Below are 22,011 nucleotides of genomic sequence, written 5' to 3' on the forward strand. Positions count from 1 at the left end.
CACTAAAGTAATAGCCTGGCTGTCCAGTGTTCCACTCAGGGTGAGGAAGCGGCCCTGCGGGTTGTGTATTGCATGGGTAACAGAGAAGGGGAAGGGATGTCACAGAAGGATAGCTACTCATCTAGATCCAAGTGTATAATCTGCATGGAAGACCCTGTCATAATCCTTACATAACAGGAAGGGGCAACATTCCCCCAAAAGGTGGGTTTCTTGAAGTAGGAGTGCCTCGGGGAGATGGCTGTTGCAACAGTGAAAACCATGGTGCATGACATGGAGTCTAGCAGGAAGATTTTGCTTAGCCTCCATTTAAGAAAGACGTCTCTGCTGCACCTCACAAGTGTAGTCAGGAAAGAAGAGAACTTTGGTATCACCACACTGGAGTTCCTTCCTAAGGATAGTATCTCTATCTCTATATTTACGTATGCAAGTGATTATAGGCCTCCGGTGAGGCTTGGAGGTCAGATATTGATGGGCTCTCTCTATTGTAAACCAGGAGGACAAGTGTTTGGAGGGCACCCAGTATTTAATCCAGTGCTCTAAATAGTCAGTGATCTATTGAGGTTCAGCACTCTCCGTACCTTCAGGGATGCTGATTATGTGCACATGATTGCGCCTGGAGCAATTTATGGCATCTTAGGTGTGTCTATGGAAATGTTGTCCTCACTGTTGAGATCTGGGATACAGCTTCTGTAATGCATGTGGTGACCTTTTGAAGATCTTGACGCAGTAGCCAACATCTATTCTAATTTTTCTGATTTTCGTCTCTACTGCAGCCTGTGCTCTCTGGATAGCTTGAAGGATGGTTGTGAGTTTGCTGGATGAAGAGGAAGATTTATCGCCCTCAGAAATTCTAGATGGCCCGCTGGTCGGTCAGTAGTGTATTGGTCTATGTGGGTTTGTGATGTGGCAGAACGGGTGGGCCTATCCTTACCCATCATGGCGAGACCCCAGGTCTTCCAAGCCCCATGATGAAGAGGACTCAGCCCACTTGCCACGAGGTTGCAGCAGCATGAGCATCTGACCCTGTGGATGTGACAGTTGTCGGCTGCAGCAGGTAGGAGGTGTAGGTGGAAATCTGGTTAGAAACCAGGTATCGGTGGAGGCTACTTCGTGAGGGTGCCAAGAGTCCTAACTTCCTGGCAGAGTGCATGAGCATGGAACTCAGGGAACACCCTGGTAGTGCAACCATCTGCAGGATGAATAAATGATCAAGGCAGAGGTAAGTGGGACTAGTCAGGCCAGTAGGGTAATGCGGTGGGGGAAGAAATAGGCTGGAAGGGACATCAAGGCTCCACCTCATAAGGTCAGGACACTGCACAGGGAGTGGCAATGGAATAAAGAGCCCCACAAGGCAGCCAAGCCAGGTCCAACCACTCATGACCCATGGACCATCAAGAGTTAAAAGTATAGTTCTGCACAGGGCCCAGTCTCTGCATCGTCTTCAGGCCCTCACTGGATCTAGGGGTGCAAGAGGGCCCATCACAATTAGAGATCTAGCCAGGCGCAGATCAGCAGCATTCAGGGTCGCCACCCGAAGCAGCCCATACTGAGTTCAAGGAGGGGGAAGGGACCAGAACAGACAGTAGAAGTGCTGCAGCTCAGTGCTTGTTCAGGAACGGAGCATCACCACCAGAAGGTGCAGTAACAGGGACCTGGCAACAATGGACCACAGACGCTGATCACCACCAGATAAGAGCCCCACAAGTAGCGCCCATAGGGCGCTATTGTTTGCTATAAATGTTTAGTCTGGCGGGCCCTCAGGAACTTCAGGCCATCCACTTACCACCAATTATCCTCAGCTGGAGGTCGCAAGGCTGGTAAGATGCTCAGTCTCTGGGTCTCCACGGAACCAGTTTGGGATGTGACAGCGGAGGGCCATGGTAGCTCCAGGGAGCATCCTTGGCCCCGGGGAGAAAGCAGCTCGACAAACCACTGTGCTGGGTCCAAGCAGCATTATGGGCCATGCCGCAGGGTAGGAAAAGGGAGCAGGTGAGTGGGCCCCTCAAGTGTCTGGGTCATCACCTTGCAGCCGATCGCCTCGGGTCAGCAACAGCACCGCCTATGGTCCCCTCCTCCACAGAACCAGCAGAGTAGAGGATAAAGGGGAGAGGCCATGCCCGGTGGGGTAGACATACCGGAGAGGTGCAAGGCGTTCAGTGCAAACCTGCAGTTAGGCAGCGGCCTGCCATCAGCAGTCAGTGCATTAGGCCCTTCTTCTACAACAGAGTCAGGGAGTTGTTCAGGGATGCCCATGGCAGCTATGCATGAAGATATTCAATGGGGGCGCCAGGTGGCGCATGGGCAGCTTGGCCACACATTTGTGAGGCTCCTGCAGCCTGGCTAACTAATCCGTAATTTATCCTGCTCCATAAAACCATTTGGGGTGTTTCTTGCTGCCCACTTGCTGCTGGCGACTCGCTGAAGCTCCGGTGCGAGTTTCTGCTTCCTGGGCAGTGCCCTGATCTCATCACAGCCCAGAGCGAGATTGCCGACCGGAGGCGTGGACCCGCCGAGTGACTGGACTGGCGCGCCAATCTACGTGATCCCGGGGCTTGTCACATGGGAGCTAGGCCTGGAGAGCTGGCCTCCCCGCCTGCCAGGCAGAGCGGGCCCTGCCTGTGTTGTGTCTGCCCCCCCTTGAGCAGTGAGTGCGGGGTCTTGTCTACGGGGACGTGGACCAGGCGCTGCGGAGCTATCTTGGAGTGCCCAGGGAGGTAGGAGAGGAGCGCCTGGCGAGACGGAGGCGCGATTCCTGTGGCCGCCACCATTATCTATACGTTACAGGCTAGCACTGCGGAGGGTGACCCCGGCTGGGCGCGCTACGTATTTACCGCTGTCATTGACTTGTGGGGGCGCCTGTAGCGGTATTCTCCCCCCCCTGCTGCCTTCTTGCGATGAGGACCTGAGCGCATTGGAACCCTGCTGGGTAATTACAGGCGTACCTGTGGCCTGCTGTGGAGCTGGAGGGAGCGTCCGCTGCAGGACTCCTTGGTGCGATCGCGGTGCTGGTAGGAGGAACCGCTCAGCACACGCTGGGAGAGTGCCTGCCCCCTACCCCCGGGGCCGGCTGCGGGAGCCTGGGGTGTTAGCACCTGGAGGAGCAAGACAGGCATTGAAGGAACTGCATGACTCAGTGCGACGGTGACATTAAGGCTCCATTGCGGGGACTGGGAGAGCTGCTGCAGCATAGGGCACTGGAGCTTCTGGAGAGTGCACCCCCCTGAGAGCCTCGTTTGGGATTCATCAAAAGGAGGGTCTCCCTGCATTGGATGGACGAGGTGGTGGTGCCTGTGTGGGAGAGATGGCCCACCAAGTGTGACTGGGTGGCATATCCTTGGATGCACTGCCGTGGAGTGTCACAGTGAGACACACGTTTCTGAAACAGATACACTGATTAAGGACCCCCCCCCCCACGGCATGTGCCTTCCTGCAGCAGGTGATATTGGCTATAACATTATTTTGCTGGGGCCTGCAGTTTGGAAGTTCAGGCGGTTGTGATCTCCGGACGTCGCCCCGACCTTTAGCGGACGATTGAGATTCGCGATAGTGCCTCTCGTTGCCTTCCAGGGGGGACAGCGGGTGTACCTGTGTATAACGCTTGCTGGACTGCGGTGCTCCTTCTTTTTCTATCTTCTCACCTGAGTAGCACTTGGGGACGTGTACATTACAGTGCAGTAATGGGCAAACCAGACACCAGGAAGCCTAAATTGAACTTTGAAACGGCAAAAAGAGGCCCCCGTGGTCAACAGAAGGCGCGAGACGGCGACAAAGGAGATGAGGTTCAACGAGGGCAGGCGGACCAGGCGTCAGACATTCAAAGTATCCTGCAGGAAGTTCATCATGGGTTCGGTACTATTGTAGATAAAGTTGACAAGATGTCTTCAAGAATGGATGCTATAGCACACAAACTGGAAGGGCATGATGACCGTCTGAAAGAAGCCGAAAGACGCATTTTGGACAATGAGGATACGACAGCCAGGGTTACAGAGCAAATTCCTCGCATGGATAAGCTTCTGAGATTGGTTGCCGCTAAAAATGAGGACTTGGAAGCGCGTAGTCGGCGCAATACCATACGCATTATTTGTATTCCGGAGTCAACCAACACTAGCAGGATGGAGGTGTACGTAGAGCAACTGTTATTGACCTCGATAGGAGTGGAGTCTCTGTCTAAACAATTTATAGTGGAACAAGCTCATCGCTCCTTGGGGCCGAGACCCCCCCTGGCGCTGCACCGCGACCAATAATACCTCCGACTGTTGAATTATAGGGACCGAGATATGGCATTACATATAGCTCGAAGCAGGCAACAACTAACGTACGACGGCAATATGTTCTCCATATACCCGGATTTCACCCCGGTGGTACAAGAAGAGCGGCGAAAATTCATGGACGTCAAGAATAAGCTGCGAGCGGCCCACATTGATTATGCACTTTTGTATCCGGCGTGCCTCCGATTCACCCATCAGGGGAAACAACGGTTTTTCACTAAACCACAGCAGGTGGAAGAGTTTCTTAAGCACATCAAACGTACCCAGCGTAGAGATGGGGAACAGGCGGCGTCGCAACAGGCTCTATTGGAAGAAGAGGAGGAGGAATCATAAAGATGGGACTGTTGGTAGACAGATAACTCCACGTCTTGTACTGTGCTGTAATAATGATGGGACAGTAAGACTTGTGTTTTTGTCTATGCCAATTGCCCAATGGATTGAAAATGAGAGATGAGCAAATTTGTTGATAAGCCAGGCACCTTTGACCCTCTAGTGCTCCCGCGCACAAGTTGCGTTGGTCTCTGGAGGAGAGGGGGTAACCATGCTGACACCTAGTAGTGAGTCCCCCAGCGGGTGTTCCCCAACTGGTCAATGTGGGGGTTTTCTTCCTTTTTTTCTTTGTTGTTTTTGCAGGTTAATCAACATGTGGTCCGGATACTGGTTGCTGGCCACAGCGTGGCGAATGCATGTTGGACATCCTATTTCTAGTTGGTTGTTTTTGTTCTTGCCTGGGAGGGGGGTGGGTAACAAATTCTGGCAAGTTGGGGCTGCTTCAGTGGGTGGTGGGGGGGACGGGAGGGCCAGTTGGAAGGTGCACATGGTCATTAACGTACAAGATTGCTTTTTGCGGGGCGTGGTTGGAGTGTTGAGTGATTACACTGTTTTCCAGTCAGTACCGGATCTGCCGATCCATCTGGAGTTGGACGGGGCCTGATATGTGTTATTGAGTTTATTATTGCATGCATGACACCTTATCTGGGCTCATGACGTCTACAGATGTGGATTAGCTAAATGTCCTCACGTGGAACGTGAGAGTGCTGGGAGATCCACGCAAAAAGCGACAGATATTAGCATATCTCAATAGACATCAGGTACACATAGCAATGTTGCAGGAGACGCACCTTACCCCGCAACATTCCAGTACTTTTGCGTGCAAGTGGGCAGAGCATAGAATCTTCTCTTCCTATTCCTCATATGCGAGGGACGCAGCGATCCTTATAAAAAAGCGTACACCATTCACGCTAGTTGGAGCCATTTGGGATACACAGGGGAGATACTGCTTGGCCTGGGGTAGGTTGGGACCTGATTCGGTCACCCTAGCTTGCTGTTATGGGCCGAATATAGATGATCCACAGTTGGAGCTGTGGGCGAGGATTATAGACATTGGCTCCAATCACATTATATGGGGTGGTGATTTTTACGTTTCATGCGCGCCGAACATTGATAGATCTCACCCTGCCCCCCATCATTACACTAAGGCACGTGCGGCACTGCAAGCCACACTCACTGAGTATCGATTGATAGACTCCTGGAGACATATGCATCCCACTCGATTGGAGGGCACTCACTTTACCGCGCAGGCGGCATCCTGGGCGCGCCTGGACTACATATTCCTTTCCGAGGGGCTTGGCCCGGCAATCTCGCACGTGCACCATTTAGCTCATACCTATTCCGATCATGCACCTGTTAGGCTATCCCTGTCCTCGATGGACTATGGCCCACCGAGAGGTAGTTGGAGGTTGCAACCTAACATCCTCTTAGATACAGTATTCCAAGAAGAGCTCCGAGAGGAGGTACAGGATTTTTTTGGGAGCGTAACAGAGACTCTGTTGATAGTGTGGAAACAGGTTGGGAAGCATTCAAGGTCACACTGAGGGGTTTTTGTATTGCAAAAGGAGCTGGCGTACTCAAAGACATTATGCACACGCTGCATACACTTGAGACCGAACTTAAAGCATTAGAGGCGACTGTTTCCATAACGCAAGATGGTGCCACACACTCGAAGATTAGGGAAAAGCTAACAGAATACATGGACACAGCGCGCAGGGAATCACATTACAGGGGGACGTATTGGGTGGCCCGCTGCTATGGAGAGGGGAGAGGCCTGTCAAGGCATTGGCAGACTCTATACGGCGGACTCGGAGCTCTAATGTCATCTTGGAACTGGAAGGGATGGATGGCACTGTGTACAGGGATACCGTGAACATGTTGAATACTTTCATTGTACACTATTCCACATTCTACACCACTACACGGACGGATACGCTTGACTTAGATGCTTATTTAGGGGATGTAACCCTGGAGTGGCTGAGTGATGTGCAGTGGCAATTTCTCTGTGCTTGATTAGGTCAGGGATGCAATCATGCATATGCAATCTGGGAAAAGCCACGGGAACAGATGGCATCCCCATAGAGTTTTACAAAACCTACATAGATCTAATGGCCCCTATTTTACGGGGAGTCTCCGAAGATGCGTTGGAAGTGGGGCATCTACCTTCCTCTATGAGAGAGGCCTTAATCACATCTCTTTTAAAACCCAGGTAACCACCACAAAAGTGTGATTCTTACAGACCCCTATTGCTGCTCAATTGTGATGTGAAGATACTCGCTAAGCTCTTTGCCACGCGTCTCAGTCTGCTCATGGAAAATGTAATTCTCCCGGATCAGTCGGGTTTTGTCCCTGACAGGGCGAATTCTCATAACTTGCGGACACTTTTCACAGTCTTGAACAATGTATCATCGGAATTGCCTTTGGCGGCCGTTTTTTTAGACGCCACAAAGGCTTTTGATTCCATAGAGTGGGACTATCTCTTTGGGGTGATGAGGCGCATGGGTTTCCCCCCTCTTTTTCTTTCATGGATACGATTGCTCTACTGCTTGCCAGCGGCCAAGGTGATTGGGAATGGTAGAGTCGCCCAAAGTTTTTCGATCCTGAGGGGCACTCGACAGGGCTGCCCCTTATCGCCCTTACTCTTTGCGATAGCAGTTGAGCCGCTGGCGGCAAAACTGAGGCATCATCATCATGATAGTACGTTGCGGTGTGATATGAGGCAGATATTGGTCTCACTGTACGCCGATGATATCACGCTCTAGGTACGTGACCCACAGCAAAACTTGAACCCCATCGTTTGGGAATTCATCGTGTTCGGCAGGCTCTCAGGGGTTCAGATAAACTGGGGTAAGTCCTGTTATTCCCCCTCACTGATGCTACTGCTCGCTTCCCATTGGATTATCCGATGGAATGGTGTGAGGACGAATTAAAATATTTGGGCATCCGCATAACAAGAGATAGGGACGAACTGATGTGTCTTAACTATGGGACCACTATGATGCGTATAACAGACAATGTATCGCGTTGGATAACACTTCCCCTGTCTATGGCGTGGAGAGTTTCACTGATAAAAATGGTGATACTGCCCCAACTGCTTTATTTGTTTTTGAATATTCCGTTCCACCCGGGACCAGCTGCAGTCCCAACTGACGCATTTGGTGTGGGGTGGGAAGCACCCAAGACTGCAATGGAAGGTGCTTATTCGGCTGTATTCTCCGGGGGTTTCGGGATCCCTGACTTAGAATTGTATTATCATAGTGCGCAGGTGCATTATGCCTATTTTTTGGAGCATCAGCCATGTTACATGCCTCAGGTGGCTGCGGAGCATTGGCTGCCCAGCCGGTTCCCATTGATGGTGCGTTGTATGGTCCACTTCCCGGCCGGGATGAGACACCGACGATCGGCACGTGCACTATTGCAGCATGTACTCACATAAGTAAGATGCTGGATGCACCTATGCCTTATTCGCCGCTGCTGCCGCTTGTGTAACATCCCGATCTGCCTCTTCTACAGGAAGTGCTCTTTCATAAATTTAAGGAGCGCAAGCACATACACACCTGGGGGGACTTATACCATGAAGGGACATTCTGCTCGAGTGACCATGTCTTCCATGGGTTGCAGTGATACTTTTCTATATATCCGACTTAGGCAAGGCATCCGTTCTATTACTCCAGATTTCCCTGAGGAACCACAGATTCTTGCTCCGTTGCAACTGGCACTTCAAGGCGAGACAGCTAAACGCTTGGTGTCGGTAATATACAGAACAGTGCACACACAGAGGGAGGAACCAGCCGCATTGGCGAGAACGAAATAGGCTCAAGAACTGGGTATGGACATCACGGATGAACAATGGGCATTTTGTTCACTACAAACTGAGCGAGTCTCAGCCAGTAGTCGGCTGAGAATAATCCATTATAAGTTTCTGCACAGACTGTATTATACTCCAGCTCGGATGCACAGATACACACTAAGGGATACTGATACATGTGACAGGAGCCGAACCCCGGGTGCTGACTTTCTGCATCTGGCATGGGAGTGTACGGAGGTATTTGCATATTGGCTGCTGGTCTTTGAAGCGCTGTCTTCCATGGTGAATGAGCGGATTGAGGCGTCTACGCTGATGGCTTTGTTGGGGTATGTTGTATCATTATGAGCGGAGCATCGTAAGTTGGTCGCCCTGGCGCTGCTACTAGCAAAAAGGAGAGTGGCATGTCGGTGAGGCAGAGGCAGAGTGCCGAAATTCAAAGTGTGGCTTAGGGATCTAATATATTGTCAGGAGCAATTTGCGACGTATGCGGAGTTACTGCCTGTTGCGTCCAGACCACAGGATAGTTGGGCCCCACTGCAATGTTATTTATTATTGCACTCTCAGACAGATCCTTTACAGGCGGATGGACTTACTCGCACACCATAGGGCGCCTCGCGCACTAGTGTTCTTATGGCTAATGATCCGGGTGGGAGTGCACTGTCGAAACGTTAACTTGAGTGGGTGGTGATGGCAACTGCACTGTCTGTATTCACATATGACCGAGATGGGATGGCACAGTACTGTGACAAAATGCATATTACGGTTGTATGATGTACGTGCTCCCTCTCTCTTCTCCCTTCTGTTTTTCTGTACCCTAATGATCTGCAGCATTTACTTTTTTTGAATAGTGTATCTGCTGGAGATGGGGTGATGTTGTCACTATTGGGGGTGGGCTGCATCTGACCTTTGGGGAAGTTGCTGAAATGGCTGTCCACGGCCCTGCAAACTGTTAAAATAAGATATTACGAGTATGTGTGACCAATTGTGCACTATGTTTGAGAAAATTAATTAAAAAAGTTAAAAATAAAAAATAAATGAAGATATTCGATGGATTAGAGGGGTTCAGAGTGGAGCCTAGCTAAAAAGCGGCCACCATGATGGTCGTCAAAGCCAAGTCCCCCACATGTGGTGTATTTTAAAACCCCCAAAGTAAATTTAAAGATTAGAAATAAATGAGACAAAATTACTAAACCAGTTTAGCAAAAATAAAAATGAAATATGAAACTAAATGTAATTAAAATGTCACCAAACCAACACAAATTAATTAAGGAAGCTAAGGGGCATATTTTTTAAACAAATGTAAAACACGTGCATAAAAACAATACAAGACTTAAATGTCAATATTATCTTACGGAATGGGATAAACCGGGACACAATCACCTTCTGTTGAAAATTTGAGTTCCACTTTACCAAAATTTGAATAAAGTGTTCTACTCTATTTACACTTTCATGATCTTTTATTGTATACCAGGTCATGGATTTAGGTCAAAGACTTTTTAACTACTTTATCCAGGACCATATCCAACATTCTACTTCTTGCTTTCGCTCCTGGATTTCTCAAAGACAACACAACACACTCTTTACCTGGGTAACTGTTCTTCCACATGACCTTCAGGAGTGTAGAACAGTTTGTTGTTTGCATTATTCCCAAACCAGCTTGTTTTTGTTAGTTAATAAGTTGTTAGTTGACCCTCAGACCCTATGGAAAGCATTAAAAACACAGGATTGAAAAGGAATCTGGTTTCTGTCCCCAGGCCTTCTTCTGGTAAACAGGTACTTAACAGTGATGTTCTTCTTCGTGTCTTTCCTGAATACCTAAAGCACTCTGATTTTGACATAGTCCGCAGCCTATTTTATATAGATAACCCAGCAGTTATTGGTAACTATGACCAAACCTATCAAACTAAAATTTTCACACCAACCCCACCTTGGTTTTACTGTACTACTTTTCCTTTATCTCATAAAGCCAGCAATTGTTGTTTTCCAAAATGGCTGGAAAGAGGGATACTCTGGCTCAAGCCTTTAGCAAATCAGCTGCGCCCCTTACCTGCTCTATGTTAATCAAGGACAGCCTTATCACCGGTATACACTCAAAATATTGAGTTTTCAATATCGATTTGCATTAATATCGAATTAAAAAGATAGAATGGACACAACATCGAATGGACAAAAATATCGAATAGAATAGCAGTAATATCGAATTCAAAATATAGAATGGACAAAATATCGAATGGATAGAACATAGACAACAAAAATATAGAATGGACAGAATATAGACAACAAAAATATCGAATTTGAGGTAAGTAAGTTAATATCAATTTTTTAATAATATCCAATTTTTAAAGTGATTTTTTATGTTAGTATATGTGTGAAAAGTGTATATTTATTTTATAATATATTTTAATTACTTTTATGGTATTTAATTTTTGCGTAATATAATTCTGTAGCGGGTTGTGGGTTTATAGGGGAATAGGGTGGGAAGTAATTTAATTATAATTAATTAAATATGTTAATTTATTTATTTGTATTTATTTTGAATTAATTGTTAATTACTTGTTAATTAGTAATTAATTAAAATGTAATTGGTAATACATTTTAAGGAATTGATTAATTGATAATTATGTTATTTTATTAATTTATTTTCTGTAGCGGGTTGTGGGTTTATAGGGGAATAGGGCGGGAAGTAATTTAATTATAATTAATTAAATTTTTTAATTTATTTATTGGTATTTATTTTGAATTAATTGTTAATTAATTGTTAATTGGTAATTAATTAAAATATAATTGATAATTAATTTTAATTCATTGATTGATTGGGGAGACGCAGCGCCGGACTCAGGGGCAGACCAGCAACCACAGGCACCAGGAGGCATTGGGGCAGCGCGTGAGAGCCGGAGCCCTCCCTTTCCGCCTACACAGGGGTATGAGAAAACCATCACTTCCGCCCCGCGGGACGTGCCGGACGTGTGCCGGGCTAAGCCCGGGCAAAGGGTGCGCCGTCTGTGGCCGTCAGGGGCCAGTAGAGGCCGGGATGGGCCACCCCCCTAAGATCCACTAAATGGGTAAGCGCAAACAATTATGTAATGGGGTGAAGGGGGCCAAAAAGCTAAAGTTCCGCGTAAATCGGACTCGATTATTTCATATTTAACTTCTGCTGTGGGTGTTATAGGCAAAGAAATTGCACTTCAGAAAACAACTCAAAACTTGGATATTTGATAAATAACGTACCCCCCCTCCCTCAAGCGCCTTGAGACCCTCTGGGTGAGTAGTGCGCTATACAAATTTTTAACTTGACTTGACTAACGCGGGGAAGGAACTGGGACTGAGTTCTTCGGCAACCCCTGTTGATGGGTTGAGTCTAAATGAAGCGATAGTGCCTGGGGCAAATGCAGAGATCCTCTCAGAACAAACAGACCCTTTACAAGGGAGTGAGGCTGAAGATACCATAGTGGAAGAACTGAGTCTGGTCATTGTAGCCTCTCAGTCCAACCAGGAAGAGCTATCTGGTTCATGTGCTCTTCGGAGTAAGGGTAAACGAAGCACTAAGAAATGTGCAAGAAAGACAAAACAAGTTATTAACCCACACAGCGCCATGGAGGACGCTATACTAAACAAATTGAGCGACAAGATAGAGGGAATGTTTATTTCACGCCTAGAGCCTGTTTTAGTGGGTATTGCAAAAGACATTGTGGACACGCTAAATACTTGCATCTCAGAACTTTTAATGGGATGCGACGCAATAGATTCTTTTGTTAAGGAATATCGAGGGAATCAAGATCTAGCGAGGCATCCCCAGAAAGTACATTTACCTGGCGTAGGATATAAGGAAAGTGCTTCCATTAATGCTAGGTCTTGTTCTACACAGGCAATAGCAACCACAACCTCAGTTAATAAAGATCCGGGTCTAATTATCACCCCATTGGGGCATTCACGATCATTACCAACGGCACTTGCCGATGATAATGGTACTGGGCAAAATTGAGCAGAAACCCAGCAAAATAAAGTAAAGAAACCCTTAACACCCTGTGAGATCAAGTAGCACCTCCCCCCTGAAGCAGTCCCCTTGGTGGCTGTACTAACAGGAGTACCTCCACTGGAATTAAACTGCAGTGAGACCACCCAGGAGCTCCTAAGAAAATCTAGGAGCTGGTGTAGACAATCTACCAGCGGAGAGACAGATATTTGTTCTTGTATTAGTATGGTCAGAAGGGTAGGATGGGTAGGTCATCGCCCAAAGACTGTGGTAGGCGACTGCATTGTCGTAAATTTTAACAAATACAATGTAGCAGATAGCCTATTTTGGGATGGATCAGATTTGTTAAACACCGGCATTAGGCCACTCCCATTAGGTTATTTCTACCCTCCACCCATCAACCCGAGTTCTAATAGATTCCCCCTCTAATTGCCCCCACCACAGACAAGGTATCCTGTCTCACGGAACAGCGAAACTCCCGCTATATCACAAATTAACACACACCCACCCCAGATTCTCCAAGTGACTCGGAATATCCAGACAGGGTTTAAAAGTTCTCAGGGTAGGGGTTTAACCCTGACCAATTGTTTTTCTCCTTTGTCCCATCTGGAGGAGAACGACTGACTAGGAACGTCATCAGGACTGGATGTCATTGATCAGACCCTAGTGCCCCCCTGTAGACTCCTGAGCTGGAACACCGCAGGGATAAGGTCAAAAACTAGGGATGAGAATTGGGTGGGTTTCTTAAAGTCGTTTGATGTATTAGCAGTTCAAGAAACCTGGGACACATCGAACAGCTTCTTCTTAGATGGCTATAGCCATTTTTATGTCCCTGCAAAAACAGGTGTGGCGGGTAGGGCTAAGGGCGGTTTAATACTATTTTTTACACTTAAATTGAATGGTACCCTAAAGAAGCTTGAGTCTAACTGTGTTAACTGCTTGATAGTTGAATTGTCAGTCCCACAAAAATCAAAACTGCTATTTATCAACTTTTATAATTCACAGGAGAGTGATTTTACAAAACAATATTTAGATTTTTTAGAGGATTTTTTGTCAGTATATAGCTCCAATCAAAACACTTTTGAGGTCATTCTTATGGGCGACTTTAATATCCACCCGTGTGGCCTTCATTGTGTTATTGATGAACAGGAAGGGCCCCCTTTCTCGGTGCTTACACATTTTGAACACACCAAGCAAGGAGAGGCCCTTGAGAACCTTCTGGCACTTTGAACCTTTACGAATCGGGGTGTCATGAAGATGGGCCAAGGGCACCCACGTTTAAAGGAAAAGACACGGGCACAGTCATAGATTATATTTTTTTGTCACCTTCAGTTTTATCTAGGGCTTTAATGTATAAGGTTGAGTCCTCCATTTTTAGTGATCATAACCCCGTGACAAGAGAGGTGGTTCCAGGGGATACCCTTGGATTTAAAGAAACACTGGTTAGGGAGTAAGTGACTTGATACCAAAAGATCAGGGTAGAAGACTTAAATGGTCAAAAGTGGTTCCGGAAACCTTCCTGCCCGAAGTTTTGACCAGTGCCGAATCAGAGGTAGCTACTTGTCTGGATAAATTGGCACCAAGTATAAAGATACATGGTGCCTTCGGTGCTATCTGCAAACAAATAAGCACCAGTTTGATGGACAAAAATAGAGGTGGATGTTATAAAGATGAGAGATGGTTTGACAGTAGCTGTTCTAAGGCACACGTTGCCCTGTTCAAAGCTCTGAAAGTAAGACCCAGAAATAGGGAACAGAGTAAGTTTAAGAAAAGCATACAACCAGGCTATCCAAGTTCGGAAACAACAAATTAAAGAGGATGCCTGGAGTAAATTTCTATCCGTCGAGGTCTTGCTTGATAGTGCGAAATTTTGGTCAACCATAAACCACCCTTTTTTTAAGAGTAGAGAGAACTCCCCCATGGACTGTAATATACCAGATGATAGGTGGTTAACCCATTTTGGGAATATTTATGGACTCCAGGGGCCTGAGATTTTCCCACCTGCCATTTTCTTTCCACACCCAGTTGTCCCCGTAGTTTTTCAGGCATCGGACGTGGAAAGAGCAATTTAGGAGACGCTGAAAAACAAGGCGCCGGGCCCTGATGGGGTACCTGCAGACTTGTATAAGAGTGCTCCTAAATTTTGGTCCAAGATCCTAACAAATGTGTTTAACGCTTCAGGATCAAATGGCTTTCCTGAATCTTGGGCCAAATCAATTATCATTCCGGTTTTCAAAAAGGGGCAAAGGGGAGATGCCTTCTGTTACAGGCCTATCTCCCTGATGGATTCAGCAGTTAAGATCTTGGGAAGAGTTATTTTATATAAACTGACGGACTGGTTGGAAGGGAGAGGGGTTTTATCAAATGTTCAATACGGTTTTAGATCAAAGAGAAGCACCCTCGACCAGTGCCTTAACCTACAACTTTTAATAAGTAAATACACCATAGCCAAAGAGGGGTCCCTTTATTTGGGGTTTATGGACCTCTTCACAGCTTTTGACCTGGTGAACAGGTCCAAGCTGTGGAAAATTTTTAATGGACTTCGGTATTGACCCCCCTCTAGTTAAATTTTTAGCAGACCTCCATTGTGGTCTTTTGCCATCAGTTAGGGTTACACGGGAAGGGAGATGCACTAAGCACTTTAGGTCAGAGAAAGGGGTCAGGCAGGGGTGTATACTGGCCCCTCTTCTCTTTACGCTATACATTAATGCACTTGAGCCAGCTCTAAGAGAAGCTTCTTTGGACGTGCCGCGTATGGGAGAAGCTGGTATTCCGGTTCTCCTTTACGCGGACGATGCCGTCCTTGTAGCCCGCTCTGGGGTAGGTTTGAAAAAATTGCTGGACATCTTCGGCATTTTTATGGAGTCCCTTGAGGTGAAAATAAATACTAAAAAATCTCAGGTTATGATCGTAGGGAAATGTAGTAGAAAGAAAAAAGTGAAATCGTTCTTCTGTGGTGGTGAAGAGGTGAAACGGGTCCCCATTTTTACATACCTAGGGGTCCTCTTTGATGAAAGAGGGACCTGGGGCCCCCAACAAAAATAATATAAATGTAATGCGCTAGCTAGATCCTCCTCAGCTCTTATGGGATTTACAAAACGGTTGAGGCTAGACCTATGGAGGCAATTCTTAAGGTGTATAAGTCAAAATGCTTAGCAATTGCTACAAATGGTTCAGAAATCTGGGGTTATACCCCACAAGATAGAATTCGGGTGGTCGAAAACAAATTTTTAAGATCTTTATTATCAGTGCCACAGTCCACCCCTATCTTTTCTATTCATACGGAAACAGGGTTGGGGTATGTCACAGATTTAATAAAAATTGCCCCCTTGATCTGTTGGCTTAAGACCTGGCTTAACCAGGAAATTTCATTGAACCACTTGATTCTAAAAGATTGTCTCGCCCTGGATCGAGCCAGCAGGATCCCATGGCTGGCGTATATTAAATTAACATTATCTAAATTAGGGCGACCTGAACTTTAGTTTTCCCCTGAGTGTATAAAGAGAGAGGACGTAAGCCAGATAAAAATTGATCTGCTAAATCTGCTTACATCAGAGAGGGAGGAGGTCGAAATGGGAAAATCCACCGTAAGAACGAACTATGCATTAGTAACCTCGCCTGGACTTGAACCCTACCTTAACCTAGTAACCCGACCCTTCCACCGGTACGTGTTAACTAGATTTCGTTTTAATTTAATTCACCTGAATTTGTGGCTTTTTCCAAAATGGGGCACACCAGATAACTCTAACCACTGTAAATGTGATAATTTCTCAGCACAAGACACTTTACATTTTATTATGTTTTGCGAGTACTACTCAGATATTAGGAAAAAGTATTTGTTGCCTATTTTGAGAGAGGCGGGATTCACACAGGTTAGGCCTGCCCTTCTTTATTTCCAACTGCTAAATAGTCCCCGTGTTACATTTCATGTCGCTAGCTTTTTAGTAGCTGGAGTGCGGATTAATAAGAAGAGTATACGTGTCCCGAACATTTCAGTCTGATTTTAGAATAACTAGAGGGTTATTTTATGATCTATTGCAATATGACATTTTATAATTTTTAATGTATAATGGTTGTTGTCACTTTATATGATCTGATTGTTTCTGTGTCTTTTTATGATCTTAGATTATCCAATAAAAATGTTTTGACTGACTGATTAATTGATAATTATGTTAAATTTATTAATTTATTTATTTTCTGTAGCGGGTTATGGGTTTATAGGGGAAAAGGGTGGGAAGTAATTTAATTATAAATAATTAAAAAATGTAATCTATTTATTGTTATTAATTTTGAATTAATTGTTATTTACATTTTTAATTTGTAATTAATTAAACTATAATTGGCAATTAATTTTAATTCATTGATTAATTGATAATTATGTTAATTGTATTAATTTATTTTCTGTTGCGGTTTGTGTGTTTATAGGGGAATAGGGTAGGAAGTAATTTAATTGTAATTAATTAAATATTTTAATTTATTTATGTTTTTTTGTTGTAATTTTTAATTATTTTTTAATTCTTAATTAACTAATTGTTAATTGGTCAATAATTTGTATTAGTAGGTAATCATTTTTAACAATTAATTTTTATTTATATTTTTAATTGATTAATTATTATATTATATAAAATTGTTAATTACTTTTAATTAATTTGCAATTGGTATTAATATTTAATTAATTTTTATTCGTATATGAAGTATTTACTTTCCCTACTGTTGCACTCTCTGGAGTGGGAATAGTAATTTTTACTCCTACACTATCCAACACTTTCCCTACTGTTGCAGTCTGTGGAGTGGGAATAGTGATTTGTACTCCTACGCTATCCAACGATTTCCCTACTGTTGCACTCACTGGAGTGGGAATAGTAATTTTTACTCCTACGCTATCCAACGCTTTCCCTACTGTTGCACTCTCTGGAGTGGGAATAGTAATTTTTACCCTCCCGCTATCCAATGCTTTCCCTACTGTTGCACTCACTGGAGTGGGAATAGTAATTTTTACTCCTACACTATCCAACACTTTCCCTACTGTTGCAGTCTGTGGAGTGGGAATAGTAATTTGTACTCCTACGCTATCCAACGATTTCCCTACTGTTGCACTCACTGGAGTGGGAATAGTAATGTTTACTCCTACCCTATCCAACGCTTTCCCTACTGTTGCACTCTCTGGAGTGGGAATAGTAATTATTACCCTCCCGCTATCCAATGCTTTCCCTACTGTTGCACTCACTAGAGTGGGAATAGTAAATTTTATGCCTACGCTATCCAACGCTTTCCCTACTGTTGCACTCTCTGGAGTGGGAATAGTAATTTTTACCCTTACGCTATCCAACGCTTTCCCTACTGTTGCACTCACTGGAGTGGGAATAGTAATTTTTACCTCTACGCTATCCAACACTTTCCCTACTGTTGCACTCTCTAGAGTGGGAATAGTAATTTTTACCCTCCCGCTATCCAATGCTTTCCCTACTGTTGCACTCACTGGAGTGGGAATAGTAAATTGTATGCCTACGCTATCCAACGCTTTCCCTACTGTTGCACTCTCTGGAGTGGTGATAGTAATTTTTACCCCTACGCTATCCAATATTTTCTCTACTGTTGCACTCACTGGAGTGGTAATAGTAATTTTTACTCCTAGGCTATCCAACGCTTTCCCTACTGTTGCACTCACTGGAGTGGGAATAGTAATTTTTACCCCCTACGCTACCCAACGCTTTCCCTACTGTTGCACTCACTGGAGTGGAAATAGTAATTTTTACTCTCCCGCTATCTAATGCTTTCCCTACTGTTGCACTCACAGGAGTGGGTATAGTAAATTGTATGCCTACGCTATCCAACGCTTTCCCTACTGTTGCTCTCTCTGGAGTGGGAATAGTCATTATTACCCCTACGCTATCCAACGCTTTCCCTACTGTTACACTCACTGGAGTGGGAATAGTAATTTTTACCTCTACGCTATCCAACGCTTTCCCTACTGTTGCACTCTCTGGAGTGGGAAAAGTAATTTTGACCCTCCCGCTATCCAATGCTTTCCCTACTGTTGCACTCACTGGAGTGGGAATAGTAAATTGTATGCCTACGCTATCCAACGCTTTCCCTACTGTTGCACTCTTTGGAGTGGGAATACTCATTTTTACCCCTACGCTATCCAAAGCATTCCCTACTGTTGCACTCACTGGAGTGGGAAAAGTAATTTTTACTGCTACGCTATCCAATGTTTTTTATACTGTTGCACTCACTGGAGTGGTAATAGTAAATGTAACCCTCCCGCTATCCTACGGTAAAAATATTGTATATTTTTTATTAATATTACATTTGGATATATATATATATGTATTAAAAAATAAAAGTTTTTTTTGTTACATTAATTATTTATTATTTTAAGGTTATTTAAGTATTTTAAGTATGTTTGAGTTAATTATATTTATTATTTCATTAATTTTCAATTACTTTTAAGACATCTAAAAAATTCAATATTTTGACTAACTATATTTTTTACAACGATATTTTTGTACTTACCTGTTTGGAGATAGGGATTCGATATTTTTGCATTCTATATTTTTTAGTCGATATTTTGGTAAGCCTATATTTGTGTCATCGATATTCTTTCAGCGATCCCTTATCACCATCAAAGGGAAAATAACACCCTTTGTGACCTATGATTTTATTTACCCTTGACTAGGATACCTGTATATCTACTGGGATATTTTCTTTAAAGGACCTTAACTGCAGTGCTCTTACTTTGCCCTGTGTGGTATTAAAGGAGGAAATGCCTCTGTTTGTGTGCTTCAGCTATTAAACATTTCCTTCTTTCTCTCACAACCCTCTGCTAAGTACAGGATTTGGCTGCTCAACATAGTAAGTCATTTTTAATTAAATGCCATGTCTTCTTTTGCCCTTGCCACAGCAGGGGGCATTAACCCAAAAACTCAATTGTCTCACTAATTATTTAGAAAGTTCACACCTAATTTTAGTAATGTGAAGCTAATGAGAATCCTAATTGCAAGGCACTTCAGGATGTACCTGGGTAATCTGGGTTTGACAACATTCCTAAAACTCATTCTTGTTATGTTTGTAGTAGAAATCTAAAGTGCCCGAAGAATTAGATTTTCACGAATTTATAAAATGTTATAAAAATTTAATTTTAGTATGGGTCTTAGCCCAAGCTACAAAACAGCCTTCACACATATTCATTACACCATAGAGCATGGCCATGTAGATAACCTAATTAACGTTACTGGTACACCCCTAGTACTGTCCTTACTATGGTTTGCAGGGTAATTTTACCATCTTAATATCACAACTTAATATGGAATTTGTATAAATGATATTTGGAAAAAGAAAATAGGCTATAATGGTTATGGGTTATGATATTTAACCTATAATATCCCAAAATAATTGCCTTAATTATTAAAATATCACTTTTTCTCTCTGAGCCTAAACATAACCTAACATTAACCCTATGTCTAGCCCTAATTCTGACCCCAACCTATAATTAAATGTGGCCTTGTTTATAAGTTCACTACTAACTTTACTAACTGAAAAAATCATCAGGTTTCCAAAATTCTCCACTCCTGCTTTCCACAAATCATTGCAAGGTTTGGAAAACCCTGTGGTTCAAATGTTGAGCCTACGCTGGCTGGTATCACACTTTGAAAAATGGCAGTCTGGCCACCACATTATGCAGAACAAGCAGTCATTTAATTTTTTTTAATGTGCTCACACAAAAGATGTAAAGGAGCATTCCTCCTTTCACTTGATGGTGAAAAGCATTCATCAGAGCAGACGGGAAAGTTATGATAGCAAAATGTTGATGGACACACTGTACACAACACCATAGGCAAGGTGAGCAGCCTGTGGACTACTAACATAGAGATACAAAGAGGCACGAGGCAGTGCTGCCCATTATTGACATTGCTTTTCGGCCTCCAACTGGAACCCCTACTAAAGAAGATCAGAATGAGATAATCCAGGGCATACCATTCTGGGGAGCAACCTATAAGGTGTCATCCTTCACAAACTGTATCTTGCCCTCACTCACTCCCCCCAGAAATCTCTTCAAGAGCTGACTAAATTGCTAGACATATATCAGCAGGTTGAAGGCCTCAAAATTAAGGAAATCCTTAGGCCTCATATTAGTAGGGTTACCCAGCTCACTCCAGCCGGAGACCCATTTTCAGCGGATCCCTGATAGGGCTCAAAGGATCTCAAAGGATCTCCAGGTGTTTTCCAGAAGTAACTTTAAGCTCCCTTCTAAGATGATGACATCTCTCACGTTATTTTTGTGCTCTTATGCTCTTCATGGCTCAGCAGGATAATGACCCTTAAACTGACTCTCCTCTCTAAATTCTTTTTCATATTCCAAAAACTTCCACCAATGCTAAGGAAACATGAGCTGTCCTATTACAAGATATCGGTGATAGCTTTACCTGGAGGGATAGGGTGTCTTTTGTTATTGTTTTAAATTTGGTGGCAATGCTTGCCAAAGTGTTGTAAGTTACATTACCCAGTAAATGTTATAGAAACTAAAACAGCTCCCATTGAGGTGATAGGAGGTCTTTTTTCAAAACAATCTGCAACACACACCTATCATACAGTGTCCTCTCCCAGAAAACATTTTACATGTCATTTCTATCTCATAACCACCAATATTAGATAGATGCTTCTTCAGACCCCTGGTTAACATTCATTCATATATATTAGTAAGCACAGCAGTGTCAACAGTTACTCGGGGCTTTATACAGCAGTTTGAGGCATTTAATACATACAATGTACTTCATCTTTATATTGGCTATGACTTTTCAAAAAGTCAGTTTAATAAAAGATAGATCATTTCTAGGTTTTAGCAAAGATTCACTAAGATTAGAGCAAAAGGTTGCTAAACGCTCTCATTTGCCTAGGCTACCCCATTAGATTTACTAATACAACATTCTTATTCATACATGTCTAAATAACCCCATAAGGATTCAAGCAGGGGTAGTGGAAACATATGGCTGGCAATGGGTACCCCAGCTGATTTTTTTTTTAAACCAGCATTTCTACTGCAAATTCCTGCTGATAATGAAACACTTATTTATAACATTTCTCTAAACCCTCACTTCATCTCTGAGAACTATGTTAATTGACACTCTCTATCACATCTTTTGCAACACTTATCCCTGGACATGGTAGCAGTAATTTAGATACTATAAAGTCATGGCAATGCACTAATACTCAGTGAGTCTCCACACATGTGTCTTATTTTCAAGTCCCCCATGACACACCTTGGAAGACCTGTTATCATAGCTTATACTTAATTACAACAATATACTCTACTCAAGAGTGAATACTTTTTGAATTGGGCAAAAATGTGCCCAATGGTAATATACAACCGCAAACAGAACTCACAATTACACCTGGAAATGTGTTAGTGAATTAGGATTGTAATAACTTTTGTATGAGCCTGTGCATGTTTTTTTCAAACAGTGATCATAACAGGATATGTCACTGATAAGCTTTATATTGTATCATTGTGAATATTTCTAATTTTAAATCACTGTCGTTTCTGATTAACTTAGGATTCCTTTTGGATTTTTAAACGTCATTTTAGAAAATTAACCACCTTACCAGCGTATTACTATTTCATTTTTAAGCTG

The 22,011-nt window shown here is 43.9% G+C and overlaps 1 protein-coding gene across 14 annotated transcripts in view; it reads right to left on the bottom strand.

Moving 5' to 3' along the window:
- The window catches only part of RBFOX1 (RNA binding fox-1 homolog 1), an 836,688-nt gene that overhangs the window by 135,634 nt on the left and 679,043 nt on the right, over positions 1-22,011 (bottom strand). The gene's annotated exons all lie outside the window — the stretch shown is intronic.

This window comes from Lissotriton helveticus, chromosome 10 (genome assembly GCF_964261635.1).
Source record: "Lissotriton helveticus chromosome 10, aLisHel1.1, whole genome shotgun sequence".
Classification (NCBI taxonomy): Eukaryota; Metazoa; Chordata; class Amphibia; order Caudata; family Salamandridae; genus Lissotriton; species Lissotriton helveticus.